The sequence below is a fragment of the Sprattus sprattus genome (assembly GCF_963457725.1).
Source record: "Sprattus sprattus genome assembly, chromosome: 2".
Classification (NCBI taxonomy): Eukaryota; Metazoa; Chordata; class Actinopteri; order Clupeiformes; family Clupeidae; genus Sprattus; species Sprattus sprattus.
In genome coordinates, this window is record NC_137921.1 from 70,409,847 (window position 1) to 70,429,846 (window position 20,000).

The 20,000-nt window shown below is 46.6% G+C and overlaps 1 protein-coding gene across 1 annotated transcript in view; it reads right to left on the reverse strand.

Annotated features, from left to right (window-relative positions):
• Window positions 1-20,000, reverse strand: part of nrxn3b (neurexin 3b) — a gene marked incomplete at both ends in the record, with an annotated part of 235,846 nt that overhangs the window by 106,568 nt on the left and 109,278 nt on the right. The gene's annotated exons all lie outside the window — the stretch shown is intronic.

Genomic DNA, 20,000 nt, shown 5'->3' on the forward strand with positions numbered 1-20,000 from the left:
GGCAATGAGCTGCTTCCTTCCCCAACGCTGCCGGTCCCGCGGCCAAAGAGTCTCCCATCATGTTATTCATGAGTGTGTGGAGAAGCCATGTGGTGTCAAACATGCAGGAGAAGGAGGAGGAGAACCAACCACACACACACACACACACACACACACACACACACACACACACACACACACACACACACACACACACACAAACACAGACAGATAGCTAATGGGAATACTGTAAGTGCCATCTCTGTCTCTCATATGTACATATTTATTCTGACACTCATGCTCACAGAGATGGAGAGAGAGAGAGGGGGAGAGAGAGAGAGAGAGAGAGAGAGAGGGAGGGGGAGAGGGAGAGAGAGAGAAATGGACGGAGGGAGGGTAATCAAGAGATAAAGGGAGGCGTAAAGAGAGAGAGAAGGAGAGCGATGGAAAGAGAAAGAGACACAGTGGAAGAGGAAGCTCCTGCCTTATTAGAGTTGACAATGGACAAGAGCGGCGTGCTGCAAAGTAATTATGAGGGAGGATGCATTTGCTACCCACGCAATCATCTATGTCAGTGGCCGTGGAGAGAAACATGGGAGAGAATTAAATGAGCCTGACAAGCACAGAGAATATTAATTTTCCCTTACGCGATTTGTATCTCCGCACGCATGTTTTATTAATCCATTTTTCATCGGCCCGGCACGCTGGATGACAATTCCCAGTTTGGACCGGGCTGGCCGCTCCCTGGACCCGCGCCCGGCTTCAGAGGCTGTCAAGCTCTGAGCCTGCTCTCATCGTTGAGCGTGCAGTCTTGATCACACACACACACACACACACACACACACACACACACACTGCTCTCATCGTTGAGCATGCAGTCTAGATTAAACCGACGGCGCAGCAGGGGAAGGCGTACCTATACAACAAGGACAACAAACAGACGCAGGCACATACGCAAAAATGTCCTAGGGGTCTGCGTGCTAACAGCAGGACTCAAAGGATGGACATCTACCCCATAATTTGCCACACTGAATCCCCTTGAGCGTTTTTTGTTTGGTTGTCATTGTGTGTTGGAAGCCTGGATGCCAGACCGAACTTAGCCCCGCCCACAACATTTGAGGTTGGGAAGTTCGGTCTGGCACTGCTCCGTAGGGGAGAAATTATCAGAAGGCAGGATTCTGCCGGGCCAATCAAATTGTCAGGGCGGGCTTAATACGATGATGGACAGATGATCAGCCGTAACGTTATCAACTACGTCACCAACGCTTGGGTTGAGTTCGTATTCAACAAACATGGCTGCCGCTGGAGAGCTAAAATTTGGGGATTCAAGTCTGTTTTAGAAGACATTGACAGCGCATTCATTTTGAAAGAGGAACAGAGACACGCTATCAAGGTATTTGTCGATCGAAAAGATGTTTTTGCCGTCCTTCCTACGGGATCCGGTAAAAGTTTAATGTATAAACTGGCGCCGATGGTCATACTACGTTGCTCTGACTGGTTCTAGGTACTGTATATCCAATTGAGCGAAGAGGCATTTCGTTTAAAACACGCCCCATAATCACAGCCCAATGGAGCAGTATCAGACTGGAACTATGAGTATGACATCGTCAGGCTAGTGTGTTGGTCCTGTCGGAGTTTGAATAAGCGTGGCCACATAACCTTCTACCCACTCAGCCTCAGGTCCTTCTGTGGGCTTCCGTCCTTCCCCATTTCCCCCCCTACGGCCATGTATGTGTATTTATAACCTGCCGAATCAATGTAAACATCATCCTACCGCTTAATACCTGTGGGGGTGAAGGGTGTGTTGGTGTTGTCTGGGATTGGATTGCAGTAGTGCTCCACAGCCTTATTTCCTATCTGGGCCAGCACCGTAGAGAATCTGCACGGTTAAATGCAGTTACCCTGCATTTTGTGTGTTTTCCCAGCAAATCCTCGCTGCTAATCCCCGAGTGGTGTTGCTGGTACACCCTACGGCAGACGCAGTTAACCTGCATCCCACCATCACACACACACACACACACACACACACACACACACACACACATCCCACCATCACACCCCTATTTGCATCCTGTGTGGTTTAATACGGAAGGAGAGCAGACCGAGAAACAAAACAACCAGTCTGTGCACTGGTGCAAATTAAACAATGCTGATCATAATAGCCCTTTGGACCAGTAGGGCAGCAAATAATCAGTCCTCCTGGAGTTTGAACTAGCTTGGCATCCCTTGTGTTTCACCGTCCGCATTAGGTTCTCCAGTACTAGAATGAGCCCATGTCCTTAGGCCTTTCTATGCAAATTAATTTCTACTAACAGGTGCCAGAGTAGTGCTACAGGATGACGTAATTCATGGAATCCTATGCCACGGTGTAGTTGTGTAACCGGTGGCTTGTTCACTCTGTGTTGTGTGTTGTGCTGACAAGCGGACACAAGACTCCGTTTTGGATATTTATTGTTCTCTGGAAGACAGCAGTTGACAGGGCACTGAGAATCCTACCCTCTTCCTCAGAATTAAGAGACAGGGCTTACAACCACACAAGCCACGAAAAGCAATTACAAACTTTACAGTCTGCCCTCAAAAAGTCCTTCACGAAAACCCGCGAACTTCCGTTACACAAGGCTAGGAAAGTAGCCTAGCCCCACACCAACACCATACCGGCAGCTAGCTAGCCTAACTAACCGTATTAGCATAAATGCTAGCGAAACCTAGCATGACAAGCTAACTAAACAAAATGAGTGTACAAACAAATCGGAATATAAACGAAACAATGACACACCTGGAAGACAGCAGTTGACAGCATAGACATATAGAATTACTAATTAATTATAGTAATTCTATATGTCTATGGTTGACAGGGCACTGAGAATCCTACCCTACAATAAATAACAATAGCATACATAAATATCAATACATTACAATGCTAGTCATTACCACCATCTTAGCCCCCAAGCTAACTAGTCACAGGCTTATCCTATACCATGTGACAATAGAAAACTAATATATAATATGCACATAATTAGACAATTCACCACCACAATAATTATTTATAAGTGCAGAAAATAATGCGAAAATAACAATGGGACTTTGATCAGTGGTGGATGAATGATTATAAAGGGGATAGTTGTTAAAATAGACACGGGTTGAAAATAGACAGCCTACCTCTTCCTCAGAATTAAGAGACAGGGAAGAGGTGACAGGCACAGTGGGATATAAGAGAAGAGAAAAGTTAGAGAGGGAGAAGGAGGGGGGCAGGAACCCAGATCACCCAAGGGTGCCACTGGTAGGTGTGTCAAAATAAAACCCATCTTTGAGTAATTCTAAATACTACATTTGCAACCTGTTACAGTTGCACCACAGAGAAAAGCCTACCCAGCCAGTGCACATAGACACAGAATGGCATCATTGTGAGCATAATGTGTGGGAGGCTTTGGGCAGTTAGATAAAAACAGCACATATGTGTATACAGAGTATATGAATATGTCGCCTATGTGTGACAGGGGGTATAGGGTCTCTGAGTGTGTATATAGAGTATATGCATATGTCGCCTATGTGTGACGGGGGTATAGGGTCTCTGAGTGTGTATATAGAGTATATGCATATGTCGCCTATGTGTGGCAGGGGGTATAGGGTCTCTCAGGGCACTTCCTCATCATTATGTGCTTGTCATTGCCTGCCAAAGTGTGTGCAAACACATTTCCATAGAAATGCTCAAATGCAGGGGGAGAAAAATGAACACGGACAAATACTATGAGATGTCAGCATGGCAGAGCGATAGATCCTGGAGAGATGAAAATGGCTCTACAGTCGATTGCTGGAACGATATGGTAATGACCATAGACGTATATACAATACGGTGTCTATGTATATATGTCTATGGTAATGCCAATGCGAGGCAGATCACAGAGGGGGGGGGGTACTGCAGAAGCTCGCTTATGTGTCCCGGGTAAATCATCACCATAACACAAACACCCACCCACCCCAACCCCCCCAGCCAAGTGCATGAATAGGGTTACATTATAAACGGATACAATCAATATTCCAATTGATCGGCTGTGGCTTGAGTGTGAAATGGGATGCCACCAACACAACAACAACAACATCCCCCATCCCCAAATAGCTTTGAACACCATGTGACCCCCTTCAGGGTCATGAGTGTGCCCATGAACATCCCATGTCTGCCCTACACCCATCTCTCTCTCTCTCTCTCTCTCTCTCTCTCTCTCTCTCTCTCTCTCTCTCCTGCTCTTGCTCTTGCTCTCTCTTTCTCTCTCTCTGTCTCTCTCTCTCTCTCTCTCTCTCTCTCTCTCTCTCTCGGCATGGGCAGGGATTCTATCAGGGGCTATCCCTGTCCTGCATGCCCTTAGGCTGCATTCTGCAAGTCGAAACTCTAACACTACTTCAAGGTTTGTGACCTGTAAGATGGCCGCAAACATACATGACTTCAAGGTTTGTGACCTGTAAGATGGCCGCGGACTGCAGCCGAAAAACAATCGTCATACGCCACGTTCACATGCTGAGCATGGCGCTAAATGAATAGGTAGATGTTCCTGAAACTGCAGCTGCTGTGTCGCTTTTGTTCGAAACATCGTTTTTCTTTCAATATCCCTTTGTTCATGATGTTGTGAAATGACTGGCACCTGGATGGAAACAGGTGCTCTGGAAAAACCGGAGAGGGTCCTTTGAATTACTGACATGAACAGATGACAAGTTTACTTAAACCTCTCTAAATGAATCACTAAGGCATGAAAGAGACAAAAAACAAGGGGGAAATATCCGCCTCCCACACACATCACAAAGGAAGAAGAGAGAGAGAGAGAGAGAGAGAGAAAGCGAGGGAGAGAGAGGAACAATAGGCACAAAATGACATTATGGGAATGAGTTACTGAAGAGTGTGCACATCCCATGGTTTAGCACACACACAGTACACAAGACGTTTGTTGCCTCGCCAACAGTCTCCCCTTAGGCACAGAACATAGCTCACATGGAATCGAGTGAAAAAAAAAGAGAGAAAGGCTAGAGAGTTAAACCAGGGCGAGATGAAAAGAATAAAAAGAGACACGGAGGAAAGGAAGGCAGGATTTCGGGTTGACTTGGAAACTGTGCCCTACATTATGATGCAAAGTAAAAATAAAAGGCAAAGAAACAAGCACATTTCAACTGATGGTGCTTTAAGCACCTCTTGCAAAGCTTTTCACCGGATGGTGCTTCAAGGACCTCTGGCAAAGAAATTGCGCCTTATATTTCAAACAATGGCATTCATGGACTCCCCATATGTCCTCTATATAGTCCAAGGAGGCTCCATTCATCTATGTGTTATCATGTGAAACATGCATAGCCTTTCATAATTGATCATCTGCCTCCGTAGTGTACGGGCAGACCATGAACCAGAGATGGGGAATGGGATGAAGGCTTATGTAACGAGTGAGTAACAAGAGAAGACTAATGATCACTACAGGAGACAGCGGGATAGTCGTGATTATGATTATTCGCCAAAGTATTCGTTGGTACATGTGAATGTAATGTAAGTATTCACCTAACCTTATGTAACAATAAAACAGGTTGGCTACCTTTCACATTGGGAAAATGAAACTCTGAATTGCACTGCATTACACACGGAAATGGTTAAACGCTTCATTTGAGTATCTCCTTCCCATTGAAAAACATGTCCTGAGGGGGGTGCACTCTCATTTGAGTTCCCACAAGAATTATACCAACTTCAGCCTCCCCCCCCCCCCCAAAGAAAAACATACTCTGCTACTTTGAACGCTTCTTGCCAACAAAATTATAATGGTTAATTCAAGCCTTAGGGTCATTAAATAATCATCATTGTGTACTTAAGAAGTGTGCATAAATAGAGTGTTCCACCCTTGCCAGAGAGTCATAAATACGTTTGATAGCTTTAAACAGTGAGCTGGTTGAATCTCGGAAACAGAAAACTCGTTTTATTTTAATTTCAATTTGGCACATGATATAAGAGCTTTAAACATGAGAGCCCTCTACTAGAATCAATATTATTATAAGAATTCATCTTATAGCCTAATTATGGTTGTTGTTGTGAATAATAATAATGGCAATAATAATAATACAAATGATGATAATAATAATAATAATACAGTTCGAACACACTGACTTTCAGGTCATCTTCTCTTACAGTAAGTTGAAGCCATATCTTTAGTCACGGAGGCTGATTTTCTGTGCTCTGCTAATTCTCAGGGACTCATTAGCTGGCCGCACTGCTCAGAGTGAGCGGCCATTAAACACACACACACACACACACACACACACACACACACACACACACACACACACACACACACACACACACACACACAGAGTGAGCGGCCATTAAACACTGAGTTCCTGCCGAAGCATGAATCACTCCCATGCCAGCCCATGCCAGGAGCGCGGGGCAACCGAGGGCACCGTCAAGACCCCGTGCCAGTCGGAACGGCAACAGGGCGGACTGTTGCTGCTAACAGAGGCATGCTGACACCGACGCACACCACACACACACACACACACACACACACACACACACACACACACACACACACACAAACACAGAGATATGTAACACACATCCCTGCAGCCTACAGCTCACAGCATGGCAGATGGTACGGTGCCAAGCTGGCATGTTCACACACACACGCACACAGACACACACACACACACACACGCACACAGACACACACACACACACACACACACACAGATGCAACACTCAGCATACCTCTACCCCCACCCACACCCACACACTGGAGGGAAAAAAACAAACACGCTGTCACACACTCCAAGTTCCTGCTCCTTTGTAGCATAACACAGGAGCAAAGGAGAGGGGGCTCTGCTCTTTTCCCAGCAGGAGCACGGGAACCAGATGCTGCACAGATCACACAGACAGAAACAGAGCCATAATGGTGGCCTCAACCACCACGGAGCCCGTCAGAGCCACCCCACCCCACCCTACGCTACCCTACCCTACCCCACCCTGGCCAGAAGTGATGCCTGCTCACAGGCCCCGTGGTGAACAGCCAGCGTGTGAGTAATTGACTGGCAAGAATCGGAGGCAAGCCCATTTTAAACTGCCAGGTTGGCTGACTGATGGATGCAACTGTGAGTCACTTTTCCGAAACTAATGTGCCGTTTGAAAAGGAAGCAACTTCCAAAAACGAAAAAAGAAGAAAATGCAAGCGAACAACCAAAAATATAAACATATAACGTGTGCGGTCCAAAAACGGGGTCCTGGAGCTTTTAAAGCAAGCTTTCTCGTGGGGCACGACCCGTGGTGCTACAGCCTGATGTTGTTGGATGAAATTTATATGTGTATCATTTAATTCATTAGGCTAGTAGAGTATTCCATAGTATAACTTGAATTGAATGGATAACTGAGTTGGCCAGGTGTTCTGTCTGACCTGATGGGAAATGTTTGATGAGCTAAGAGAGTAACTCTAGGCTTGGGGTGAGGGGATCCTGTGTAAATATTCTTATCTATAAGTGAAGGCCAGGTGGCTACATTGTAAGATGCCAAAGGAGGAGTCTGGAGAACTATAAGATGTGACTATGCACAGAGGAGTTTTGAGTTTTGTTACTGATTGTAATGGTTGTAACATTGCTCCCGATATCGTTAATAAATCTGCAGTACCACTCCAGTTGTCTGTAAGTAATTTTGACCACAATGTCTGCACCCATCACGAGCCAACATGGATGCAGGCATGTCAGGTGCGTGGGGAACAGGGCTTACGTTATCAGTGTTGACACCCAATCGTGATGGTTTCGACTTGCTGAGAAAAACGGCGCGGTTTTAAATGGCAGGTTGGGGAAACAAGCAGTGAAATGACGGACTGACGGCATCCTGGGTAAAAAAACGACTGACTTGTGCTGCACGAAAAGGTGAGAAAAGGGTCTGTGGAAAAAGCAAACAAAAAATCAACTGCAATACGTTTCAAACGTGAGGTTTTAGAGTAGCCTGGTAGTTGTTCTTCATCAGTGCTGTGTCCTGGCACATTTGGAGGTGTAAGCTGGTTTTAATTACTGCGCTAGCAGGGGTATCGCCAGCTTTCAGGGACTGTATAATACAAACACAGGAGGCAGTTGGGAGGCATGGGTTGGGAGGGGAAAGGAAAGAGATGATGTAAACCAAGGACAACCATCATGGGGGAGCATGGGAAAGCGACAACTCTGCCTGCAGTTATCTTCCCTCTACTCTTCATTTAGGCCCCCATCCCCCACCACTCCCTCTAAGGTATAGATCCCTTCCTTGGAGCCCTGATCTGATGAAATCTTTGCGAATTGCTTTGACAATTTTGCCAACGTGGCCTGTCTTCTGCGACCCTTAGTATTTATCCCTCCGTCAAAAAAACAAAAACTCTTAGCGAGCCCCCCACCCCCACACACACACACACCAAAACCCATCTCCATCCCTTCAAAGGTGCCTGTGAAACAATTTCAAACCAGAGACCCAGGAGACAGCCGCCCTGCCTGGTAATTGGGTCCCCTGTCACCCGGTAAAAGCAATAACAGCGCACTCTCTCTCTCTCTCTCTTTCTCTCTCTCTCTCTCTCTCTCTCTCTCTTGGGCGTGTGCGCGAGCGCCGGGCCTTAATCTAAATGACATCAGTGTCCTAGTTTGGGTTGTTGACTATTATGTGTTCCACGAAAGCATACAGAGCACAGGCGAGGACGGTCTTGCAACCCACGCGCCTCCACACCGCGATGCCTGTTGGTGCCACTGAACCCACAATTATCAATCTGTGAACCTGACGGCCAGCGACTGACCTGAGATCAGATCTGGGCTCCAAGGCGGCCATCATCCCAGAGGACATAGACAGTTCTGCCAGGCACATCAGTGTCAAACCAGCTCATGGGACACACACAGGCGTTCTGCAGAGACTCCTGTATGATCCTCGCAGCAGCAGAAGGGGAAGTAAAGTTGTTCTTTATCTCCCCGTCTCTAATTGGACTCCCAGACATGGGGACTAGATGGAGAAAAATGAGATACAGTGTTCGTTCATTCCAGTTCACTTCTGAGCAGCTGGCGAGTTGAGAGCGCGATCAAACACTTCCATGCTAGGCACATCTTTAATACGGCTGTGAATGTGGGATGGTAAGTGCCTTGACCATCACTCAGAACAGCTACTTTTTCTTTTTTTTTGGTACCGATGAAGGCTTTTTAAACCCTCAATGAGACACTAACTTGAAGTGAACTGCCGAGATAGACTTCTGAGTAGCTCGTTGTGAAAAGCAATTTTTTTCTGCACGCCCGGCAGGAAATAGAAACTTCATGCCAATCATTATGAAACAAATGGACCAGTCTTGCTGGCACATTACCATAGCGCACATCACCTGCTCTGCTGCATAAGAAAATCGCAAATGTGCAGTGTTTAAAAAGTTTTAAAGTTTAAAAGGTTTTACAAAGCTTATGAGATTTAATAACGGGTAGTCAAATCCTGTTACATGTCCTAAGGTACTAATGAGATATTTGAAGGATTAGTCGTGAAAGTCTAGCACTGAATTGATAATGTGCACTTAGTATAATTCTGATTATGCTGTCTGAGTAGGATTTCTTTAAAGCAAATAATGCAACAGCTGTTTTGCACAGTCAACCTGTCTACTTCCTAAATATTCATTAACTTGGAAAAAAATAGGATATTTAAATATAAAAATCTATTTTTATTCTATTTCTAGTGCCCAAGGATCCAAGTTTTCCCCCACCAAGATTCTCTTATTATTTTACCTTAGACATCAGTCCCAAATATGAGGAAACATTCTCCGGTTAAGCACTTGTGTATCAGTATGATTTACTTCAGTACAGCTCTATTTACACTCTAAAATCGAGCAATAGGAAAATGCATTGAACAGCCTACGGAAAACAAGTGCATGAAATGATGTTGGATAAAGTAAATGTAAAATAGAGTTATGTCACTGAAAGAGATGCTGGTGTATAATATGAGAGAGTCTGGCGAGATAACGAGCCCTTGTCATGCTCCTACATCATCTGTATTCAGCTGGAACCCAGGCAGGTCTTACTATTTTTAAATCAACCCGAGGATCTTGCACACACACACACACACACACACACAACCACACAGACATACAGACACACACACACACACACACACACACACAACCACACACACACACACACACACAACCACACACACACACAAACACACACACACAGACACACAGACACACAACCTAATGAGGAGGCGTTACCTTCTGAGCCTGCATTTCTTAGGAGAGTGGTTTACTTCCTTATTCCTAAAAGATGCAGACAAGAGATGGTTTTTTTTTTTTTTTCAGAAACAAACGAAAGGTAGAAAATGAAAGGGAAAAAAAGCAAAGTAAAGAAGAGAAAAACAGGCCCTCCACGACCCAAGCGTGTCTAAATTGGACCAGTGGCAGAATAACGAAGAGGTGCATAAACCAGCCGAGGCAACTGAGCGAGGTATGAGGATGCTGTCTCCAATGATGAACGACTTGTTTTCCTCTGCAGTTCAAAGCTGTGCAGCGGGCAGCTGAAGTGCATCAACTTAAAGTGGCGATGAGTGAAGTCAATGAGAACCTTCCTATTGATTTGATATAAGTGATATTCCAAACAAGTACGCACACACCACCGGGAGAGGAACACAACACACACCCACACACACACACACACACACACACACACACACACACACACACACACACAAATGGGAATGCATTGAAACCCTAACCAACGTGGTCCATACTGGCCTATAGAGTATAATAATATTGCGGCCATTATAAGATGTCCACTAGCCATTATTCATGTAAAGCAAAATGATTTAATGTGTCTAGTACAGGCTATAATCAAAAAGAGACTGGATGAAGAGGCGTGCAGAAATACTCAGATACAGAATTATCAGATAATGATAATGAAAGGCTAAAATGTAAGCTAAATCAGAGTTTTCAAATAAGCCATTATGCAAATGAAATAGAATGATTTGTAAAGTATCTTGACACTGCCTATAACGATCTTCGACTGGGACAGAGCTTGCATTTTTTCGGAAAAGAATTCCCTGGCCTCTACAACGGGGCCCTACTTTTTAAAATCACTGCAAGCGTCACGAATGTAGCCTGGTGACACCAGCCTACGTATTTCCGCCTGAATTGATTTCAAGCTCATACTCAGTCTGGCCCAACCCCATTGACAATCGTCTCCAGAACTCAACATTTTGCAGGACCAATCAGCGAACAGTTCAGAGCTGTGACGCAAAACTCGCCTTGGAGGAAAAGACACGAAAAGCTATCGGAAAAGTTGTCTCAACTCTCGAGAACATCAGAAAATTAAAAGGAGAACAAGAGTATTTTCTTGTAAGTTTTATGATTGGAAAGGACGTCGTAGCTCTTCTCCCAACTGGCTTTTGGGAAGAGTTTAATCTACCGAATGCTTACTAAACGTTGCTGATTGGTTAAGGGAACTCCAATGATTTTAAACCTCAAGATAAGCACCCGCCCATCTCGGAAACCAAAATGCATTGGGTTGGCCCAGACTGAAAGACGGAATGAAATGGAGTCACAGGCTGGTAATGGCCAGGCTATCACGAATGGGCCTCACGCAGCAATAACCACGCCGTGGGAATAGGCAGGGTTACCCATATCTGCTCATTGCATTGACACGGGGGAGGGTGCAATCAAGCACATACCAGCTGAGGAATTAGTGGGGGTGGCAATCTAGTCATTGATGATTAGCCGATCACAATGATTCAACCATACCATCCCATGCGATCACATGGAGCTCAGTAATTGTTCTACACTAGAGCAAAATGGCAAATTCCTGGTCGTGAACGGAGCGGTTAACACCAGACGAGACGGAGGTTTTTGTGCGGGAGACCCATGGCGTGTTTTAAGTCAGGTGCGTATCTGATAGCCACTGTCGCCTTACAACCACCCATCCAAAGGCGTGAAGGCCAAACAAGTCGTGTGTAGAGCCAGGATAGGTAGGAAACGCCTTACAATTTGGGTCTGAGTTTCAGTTTCAGTTTGTTTATTTGTTGAAGAGGGACAGTGTACATTAATAAACATTAAAATGTAAATGCACCCAATTGTAGCTAAAAGGCTAGTTTCCATTGGCAGTCCCCCTGCCAGAGTGTTAACGGCTAAACATTGAACATTGATGGAATAAAAGCCATGGCCTGGGGTGGAATGCACGTAACCCATGACCCCTGGAAAAGGTACAATTGAAATAAGTTAAATTAGCTTTAGTTCATGCATGAGGGACTTCAATGAAATTAGGCCCATCATCTCATATTTTCAAGGTCCAAACACAAAGCCCTTTCTTCCCCATGATGATGAAGTTTGACGAAATCCTGGCCATTCAGGAGCACTGCAGTTTTATTGATGGGCTGATCAGAACGTGATGGTTTAGTTCTCCTGTGTGAGTTAGTGAGTAAGTGCGCGATTATGTGTATGTGTGTGTGTGTGTCTGTGTGTGAAAAGCCATCTTGATTGATGGATGAGTGTCCACGTCTACGCCCTGGAGCAAAGAAAACCCACTCACCGCCTCAAGGTCATCTGGCTCTGGGGGTGGTGGGGGTGTTGGGTGATGGCGTGAGAGTGGTGGGGGGAGGGGGGGGAGCAGATGGATGCTCAACGTTTCTAACTTTCTGTAATGTGACTGATTCAATCATGCCTGCCACAGCCAGCGAAGAAGAAGAAGAAGAAGAAGAAGAAGAAGAAGAAGGACCAAGAGGAGGAGGAGGAGGAGGAGAAAAAAAGAGGAGAGAAAGAAAAAGAGGACGGATAAGGTCTTGGCACACTCGGCTCTCTCCCCAAGCTCGGTGTCACCGGAGCCGTTATCTCTTCAAACAGGCACAAATAGCCACTTCTCTCACACTCGCCGTTTGCCGTTAAATGTGATCGTTTATAAAAGTGAGCCATGCCAGGACAGAGCGCCCAAGAGCACATAAAGGACAGAGGTGGGGGGGGGGGGGGGGGGAGACAGAGAGGGGGGGGGGGGGGGGAGAGAGAGAGAGAGAGCAGTGGGGTGGGGTGCCTGTATTTGGGTTTGTATGTGAGATGAAGAGATAAAGAGATAGGGCGGATAGGAAAAGAGAAGATATAAAGAATGATAGAAGAAGAAGTGGGATGGGGTGGGGTGAGGTGTTGAGAGAGAGAGAGGGAAAAAAGAGAAGGAATGAGAGAAGGAGAGCAGCAGAGAGAGAGAGAGAGAAGGAGGAGGAAGTAGGATGGAGGGTCTCTGTGTGTGTGTGTGTGTGTGACAGTGAGGAGGAGAGAGGTGGAAAGAGGATGGACAGAAGGGGGGGTGGGGAGGAGAGAAACTGACATGACAGCCAACATTCAAGAGCCTCCGCTACGCCCCTCTGTCCACCACTGGACCCAGATGAACCGTACCCCCCTACCCAACCCCCCCCCCCCCCCCCCCCGCTCCCCCTGCTCCCCCTGCTCGCACTGCTCCCCCTGCTCCCACTGCTCTTCCCTGATCTTCCTGCTCCTCCTCTCCCCCTCTGGCTCTCGTCCCAGTGTCCTACATTCCAGCTCTCTGCCAATTAGGCCCCCATCCAGCATGGGTCAGGAGTGACACAGAAATCACCACCACTCATTTCAAAAGTTTGAGACCGAGAGAGAGAGACAGAGAGCAAAAGACAGGGGGAGAGAGAGACAGGGAGAGAGAGAGAGAGAGAGAGAGAGAGAGAGAGAGAGAGAGAGAGAGAGAGGGAGAGAGAGACAGAGAGCAAAAGACAGGGGGAGAGAGAGACAGAGAGAGAGAGAGAGAGAGAGAGAGAGAATGCCACCCCCTCTTCCAGACCACCCTCCTCCTCTCCCCTTCCTCTCTCTGTGTTTTAGTGTTCATCCGGCGGCCATGTGCCTCATTAGGTTCTCACCAGCATGCCGGGCTCGTCCTAATGGAGTCGTCTCATCCCCGCCGCTCCGGCCCAACCCCAGGGGAATGGCATCTGTTTGATCTGGGTAATACCCCCCTCCCATGGGGTAGGGAGGGTGGGCATGGGGGGTACGCTGGGAGCCTGGCTAACCCACAGTTGCGCGACAAGGCCAGCTGCTGGGATAACACTCTACCGGGGGTTGGGGGGGGGTTGGGGGTGTCAGGGGTTGGGGGGGGGGGGGGCTCCCATTAGGCCTCCCTCCCTGTGGCATCATTGATGCGATTCAGCTCGCAAACGCTCAAGGACACTCGCCGTAGTGCGCCAAACACCACTGGAGAAAACAGAGACGAGGAAAGATGGAGAGGAGAAGACAGGAGAAGAGGGACAGAATTAGAGAAAAGGAGAGGAGAAGGAGGAGAGGAGAGGAGAGGAGAGGAGAAGAGGAGAGGACAGGAGAGGAGAGGAGAGGAAGGAAAAGGGAAACAGGGAGAGGGGAGGGGGCTGGTTCCTGGATGTCACCACCTGGGCCTCGGTCCCCCTTCATCGCTCTACCCATCTGTGCCTGACACCGGGCCAAACCCCCAAAACGCCCAGGGTCTGCCAGCGATGAGGTGGCGGTGTGGGTGGGGACCCCGCACACCTGTTTTGCCATTCTGAGCGCGTTAGTTAATCATATTTAATGTACGAGCCAGCTGAATTATTCATCGGTGGAATGCAAACTCCTCAGGTATGTATGCCGGGGTTATAAATATCGGCCCGTCAAGAAAGTGTTTCTTCCAAAGCGTCGAAGCCCACTTGGGTTGCATAAAGAGAGAGAGAGAGAGAGAGAGAGAGAGAGAGAGAGAGGCGGCGAGAGCGTTCTCCTCTCCTCTGCCCGCCAAAGCTCTCCTCCTTTCTTTCCCTTCTTCCAGGGGTGCGCTGATTAACGATAAACCCTCCAAAGAAAGAAACACTGCGCCCCTCATGAAATTATAATGGGGATTTTTTAAGACCTTTAAAGTGGCAAAGAGGCTGTACGCCAACTGCTGTCTTCGCCAATCTATCGGGGGGAAAGTGCAAAATCTCGTCGCTTTGAAGACAATGCATAACAGGATGAATTAGTAAAGCCATTTCCTCTCTCTATCACACTCTTTCTCTGTTTCTTAAAAATACCTCTCTTCCTCTCTCTCTCTTCATCACTCACAATCTCTTCTTCTCTATCTCTGTCTTTCTCTCTCTAGCCTTTTTCCCTACGTCTCTCTCTCTCTCTCTCTCTCTGGAGTGAGAGTGGTGGCTGGGGTGCCAAGAGTCAGCATGAAGAGCGGAGCGGGGTCTGGCGGGGGGGGGGGGGGGGTCTGGCAGGGGGGGGGGGGGCTTGGGGCGCTGTGACACTGGCTTTAAATGTGTCTGTGGAAGTTAATTAAGGACAGTTGGCATGGCAGAGGGATCATGGCCCTGACAGCAAGATTCAGTGTGAATTGGACGCGGCCATTACAGATGTCAACACAAACTGATTCATTGTGTGTGTGTGTGTGTGTGTGTGTGTGCCTTCCTGTCTGATTGTGTGTCTTTGTGTGTGTGTGTGTGTGTGTGTGTGTGAGTGTGTGTGTGCCTTCCTGTCTGATTGTGTGTCTTTGTGTGTGTGTGTGTGTGTGTGTGTGAGAGTGCATGTATGCCACCATGTATGTATGTGTTCATCTCCACTGCAGCTTATGACCAATAAAACATGACCTCTGAAGGGTATGTGTGTGTGTGTGTGTGTGTGTGTGTGTGTGTGTGTGTGTGTGTGTGTGTGTGTGTGTGTGTGTGTGTGTGTGTGGAGGTATACAAATAATAGTTATAGGCTAATTCAATTACATAACTTGAATAATTGCCCTGGCCAACAAGAAGCATCCACAGCACTCTCAATTATGCCCCTGGCTCAGATGTCCTTGAAATAAATGATGTGCCAAAGAAAAAAACAATGAAACTCGAGCAGTGGGGTGGAGGATAGAGAGAGAGATGGAGGGAGGGAGGGAAGGAAAAAGAGAGAGAGAGGGAGGGGTAGGTTGCAGAGTGACAACAGAACTGCTGAGCATAGATGGACAGTCAGGGTGAAAGGTCACACATTACTGACATCATCTCTAATGCACCAACACACACACACACACACACACACACACACACACACACACACACTGCTTAATTTAAAGGGCCGACCGAAAGAGGTTGAGATATGACCAAGAGTGTATGGTGACTGAGTCAGCTATGTACACACACACAAAAGAAATGACACGCAAACGCACACACACACACACACACACACACACACACACAGTCACACACCAAACAAATGACACAGATGCACAAGAACAGCTACACATCCACAACCACACACCACACAAAATAAATGACACACACACACACACACACACACACACACACACACAAACACTACAGGACACACTGCACACAGACACACTGCATATGGACACACTACTGGTTGGGACAGTGTGATCAATAAGCTGCCTTTGCATGCCTCCCCGCCTTCTGCCGTCTGCTGGACACAATGGAGGGACTTATGGCCAATCTCTAAGACCAATCTCCCTCAGACAATGCACTCCAACACAGCACCAATGTAGGTTAGGAATGCCTTTCTGCTCAGCTCACCTGTGACACACACACACACACACACACACACACACACACACATTCACAAGGACATGCACATGAACATGTACTTGCATACACATGCACATACATAAATGTGCACACACACACACACACACACACACACACACACACACACACACACACACACACACACACACACACACACACACACACACACACACACAAAGATTCACTTGCTAACAGTGCAGTTAGCCTGAGCTCCATCCCCTGCAACTGGAGCATGAAGCTGGCCATTTATTAGCAGGGTGAGCATCTCTGTGACTAGCTTAGCCTTTGCATGGACAGGCAGCCCGTACGACGGCTAGCGGGATGGGTGATTATTTTAGCGGCCTGTGACTAGCTTAGCCGCTTTGTTAGTCCTACAGGACAGGCTACTGGAGAGATTTTTCTGAAAAATCAGACTGAGCGCCACTAACTGAGCTTCAATAGGTGCCAAGCCCCGCGGCTAGCAACAATACATTAGCAACAATACATTCTGGTTAACTGGTGTTAGCTTGTATGATCAATTTAAAAGACGCTTTCAACAAACCACAGTTTTTTTGTGTATTTAACCAAAGTGATTGTGATTTGAATCAACAGTCTTTTCTATTTAACAAACAAGATCAACTCATGGCTGACTGCCAGTGCAACACTATGAAGGCATAGCTTTGCAAGCAAGACTGACAATTATTTCACACCAGCAGAAGTTAAACTACAGCAAAGCTACCCTAATGAAAAAAATCCAGTTTGGTTAACTAAAGCTACTTGCAAAAAGGAGTTCCAAACGTTCCAAAAGTTCATAGATAAAATTAACAGTATAAATGGTTATAGATATAATGGAGAGTTCATTGCAAAGTGCCTACTTGTTCACAGGTCGTACTCTCCACTTGTCATGGGCAAGTACAAGGAATGTCAGCTGTGATTTTGTATAGAGTGTCCTTCAGTCAACTACAGCTTTCATTGTTTGTTTCCAAGAGTATACTGCAGTGGCTTTCTCCCTCTAAAGGGAGCAGGGTTGGAGAGTAGGGAAGAGAGTGAGCTTCAAACATCAATTAGGATATGGTGAGCAACAAGTTTGTGGGAATGAAATATCGCAAGGTGAATTGGACCGGTCACTTCGAATGTGAAATCAGATACAGAATGTTAGCCTAATTCTAAGAATCCATCAATCAAATTAAACAATTTACTGTCATTTTAATAAAGTTTGTCAATGCAATCTAGCCTATTTCTACAAATAATTTGTTGAATATTAGGTGTGTTTTGTGTTTTTGCCTTTATCTTATGTCCACAGTTCAGTAGCTTTTTGTAATAGGCACATTAGTATAGCTGTGTGTGGCATAGGCCATATGGTTATGCATAAAATAAAGAACACACACACACACATACACACACACACACACACACACACACACACACACACACACACACACTGACAGATGGACATAATAAACTAACACAATGTTGATTTCATACAAGGTACTGATTTAGTGGCTCATTGATTTCATTTTCCACCAAACAAATAGTCTAGCCTGCATCCCACTAATTGGCATCCCACTTACACAGCATTACAACGTATACACATAATATATATATATATATTCACACACATAGAATATACACACATACATAGACACCGAAAGGTGAAGCACACGGTTTTTCTTCAGTATTTTATGAAAACCATCCATCTATCATTCTGAAATTGCAAATGCATTGTGTCAAAGACAATGGCGTGATCAAAACAGTTATTAAATGACTCTTTGTGAGGGCGGTGGTGGGTGGGGGGTGGGTCGGGGGGGTTAAGGGATAAGGAGGGCTGTGTGTGTATCGAAGCTAAGGTGAAAAAACGAGGGGAGGCGATTTCATGCTCTGGAAATTGCATTTCATTTGAGCTCACTGCTGCAGTCTGCCCCCCCCCCCCGCAAACACACACACACACACACACACACACACACACACTCAACCTCCCACCCCCTACCCCCACACGTCAATTCACCCTATGCATTTCTGCCACCTAGTGTTTGCTTGGGCCTCTACAGTGCTGCAGCCCGAGTGAACCAGAGTAAACCAGTCCACACCAGGAGACTGAGGCAGAGTCCAAAAGAACCAGAGTAAACCAGTCCACACCAGGAGACTGAGGCAGAGTCCAAATGAACCAGAGTAAACCAGTCCACACCAGGAGACTGAGGCAGAGTCCAAAAGAACCAGAGTAAACCAGTCCACACCAGGAGACTGAGGCAGAGTCCAAAAGAACCAGAGTAAACCAGTCCACACCAGGAGACTGAGGCAGAGTCCAAAAGAACCAGAGTAAACCAGTCCACACCAGGAGACTGAGGCAGAGTCCAAAAGAACCAGAGTAAACCAGTCCACACCAGGAGACTGAGGCAGAGTCCAAATGAACCAGAGTAAACCAGTCCACACCAGGAGACTGAGGCAGAGTCCAAAAGAACCAGAGTAAACCAGTCCACACCAGGAGACTGAGGCAGAGTCCAAAAGAACCAGAGTAAACCAGTCCACACCAGGAGACTGAGGCAGAGTCCAAAAGAACCAGAGTAAACCAGTCCACACCAGGAGACTGAGGCAGAGTCCAAAAGAACCAGAGTGAAAAATCAGCCTCAGTTGCTGAGCGTGAACACACCCAGACTCCAAATGAAGCCATCCAGGAGACACTGAGGATTCTTCACTCTCCACGCCCTCTGGAGGAGGAGGAGGAGGAGATGAAAATAAATAAAAACCCATGGCAGATAAGCCATCCTTCACCCCAGCATCCAAATGGGTCGAAAGGCTCCAACAACAACTCCCAAAATTGGACTTCCCTGGCTAGGTTTTATTTTTTATTTTTTAAGCAACAGTATGTAGATATGTGCCACTTTTGGAGGTCTATTTTTATACACCAAAACTATTTCACCAAAACTCCTCACTGCCTGCTTTCACAAAAGAAAACTGAGCAACTGAGCTGAATGTCCATGGCATGCTCTCAGAAATGAAAATGTCCAGGACCAGGATTGTAAAGTGTCATCATGATGGAGTGCTGTTTGCCGACGCCCCAGGGTCAATCACACGCTGGAGCTGCTTAAAAATGGAACGCACATTAACACCTCGACTCCATCAATAAAGCTTCTTCTATAATGAGCGAGGGAGAAAAACAGAGAGAGAGAGAGAGAGAGAGAGAGAAGGAGAGGGGTTTGAGAGAAGGAGGAGGGGAGTGTCACTGGAAGGTTAGGTGGTTCTGTATGTAAGGGTCAGACTCATTTGAATGTCAAACAGCCACTGCTGGCCACATGCGTCTGAAGAGAGCCCAGCTCATTAGCGTCCCCGTGGCTAAGCCGGATGCCTGCTAACTGTCTAATGACACGCACCCTCCCCCTGCGCCCGCAACCGCCACACACACACACACCAAACATCTCCTAACAGACACCAGTTCATTCAAGCGATGGTCAATCACCCACAGGTCTATAGATAGCAACCAACAGCAGTGGGCCAATAACATGGGGAAGCCCGGAGGCGATCCTGCATGCATCTGAATGAATCT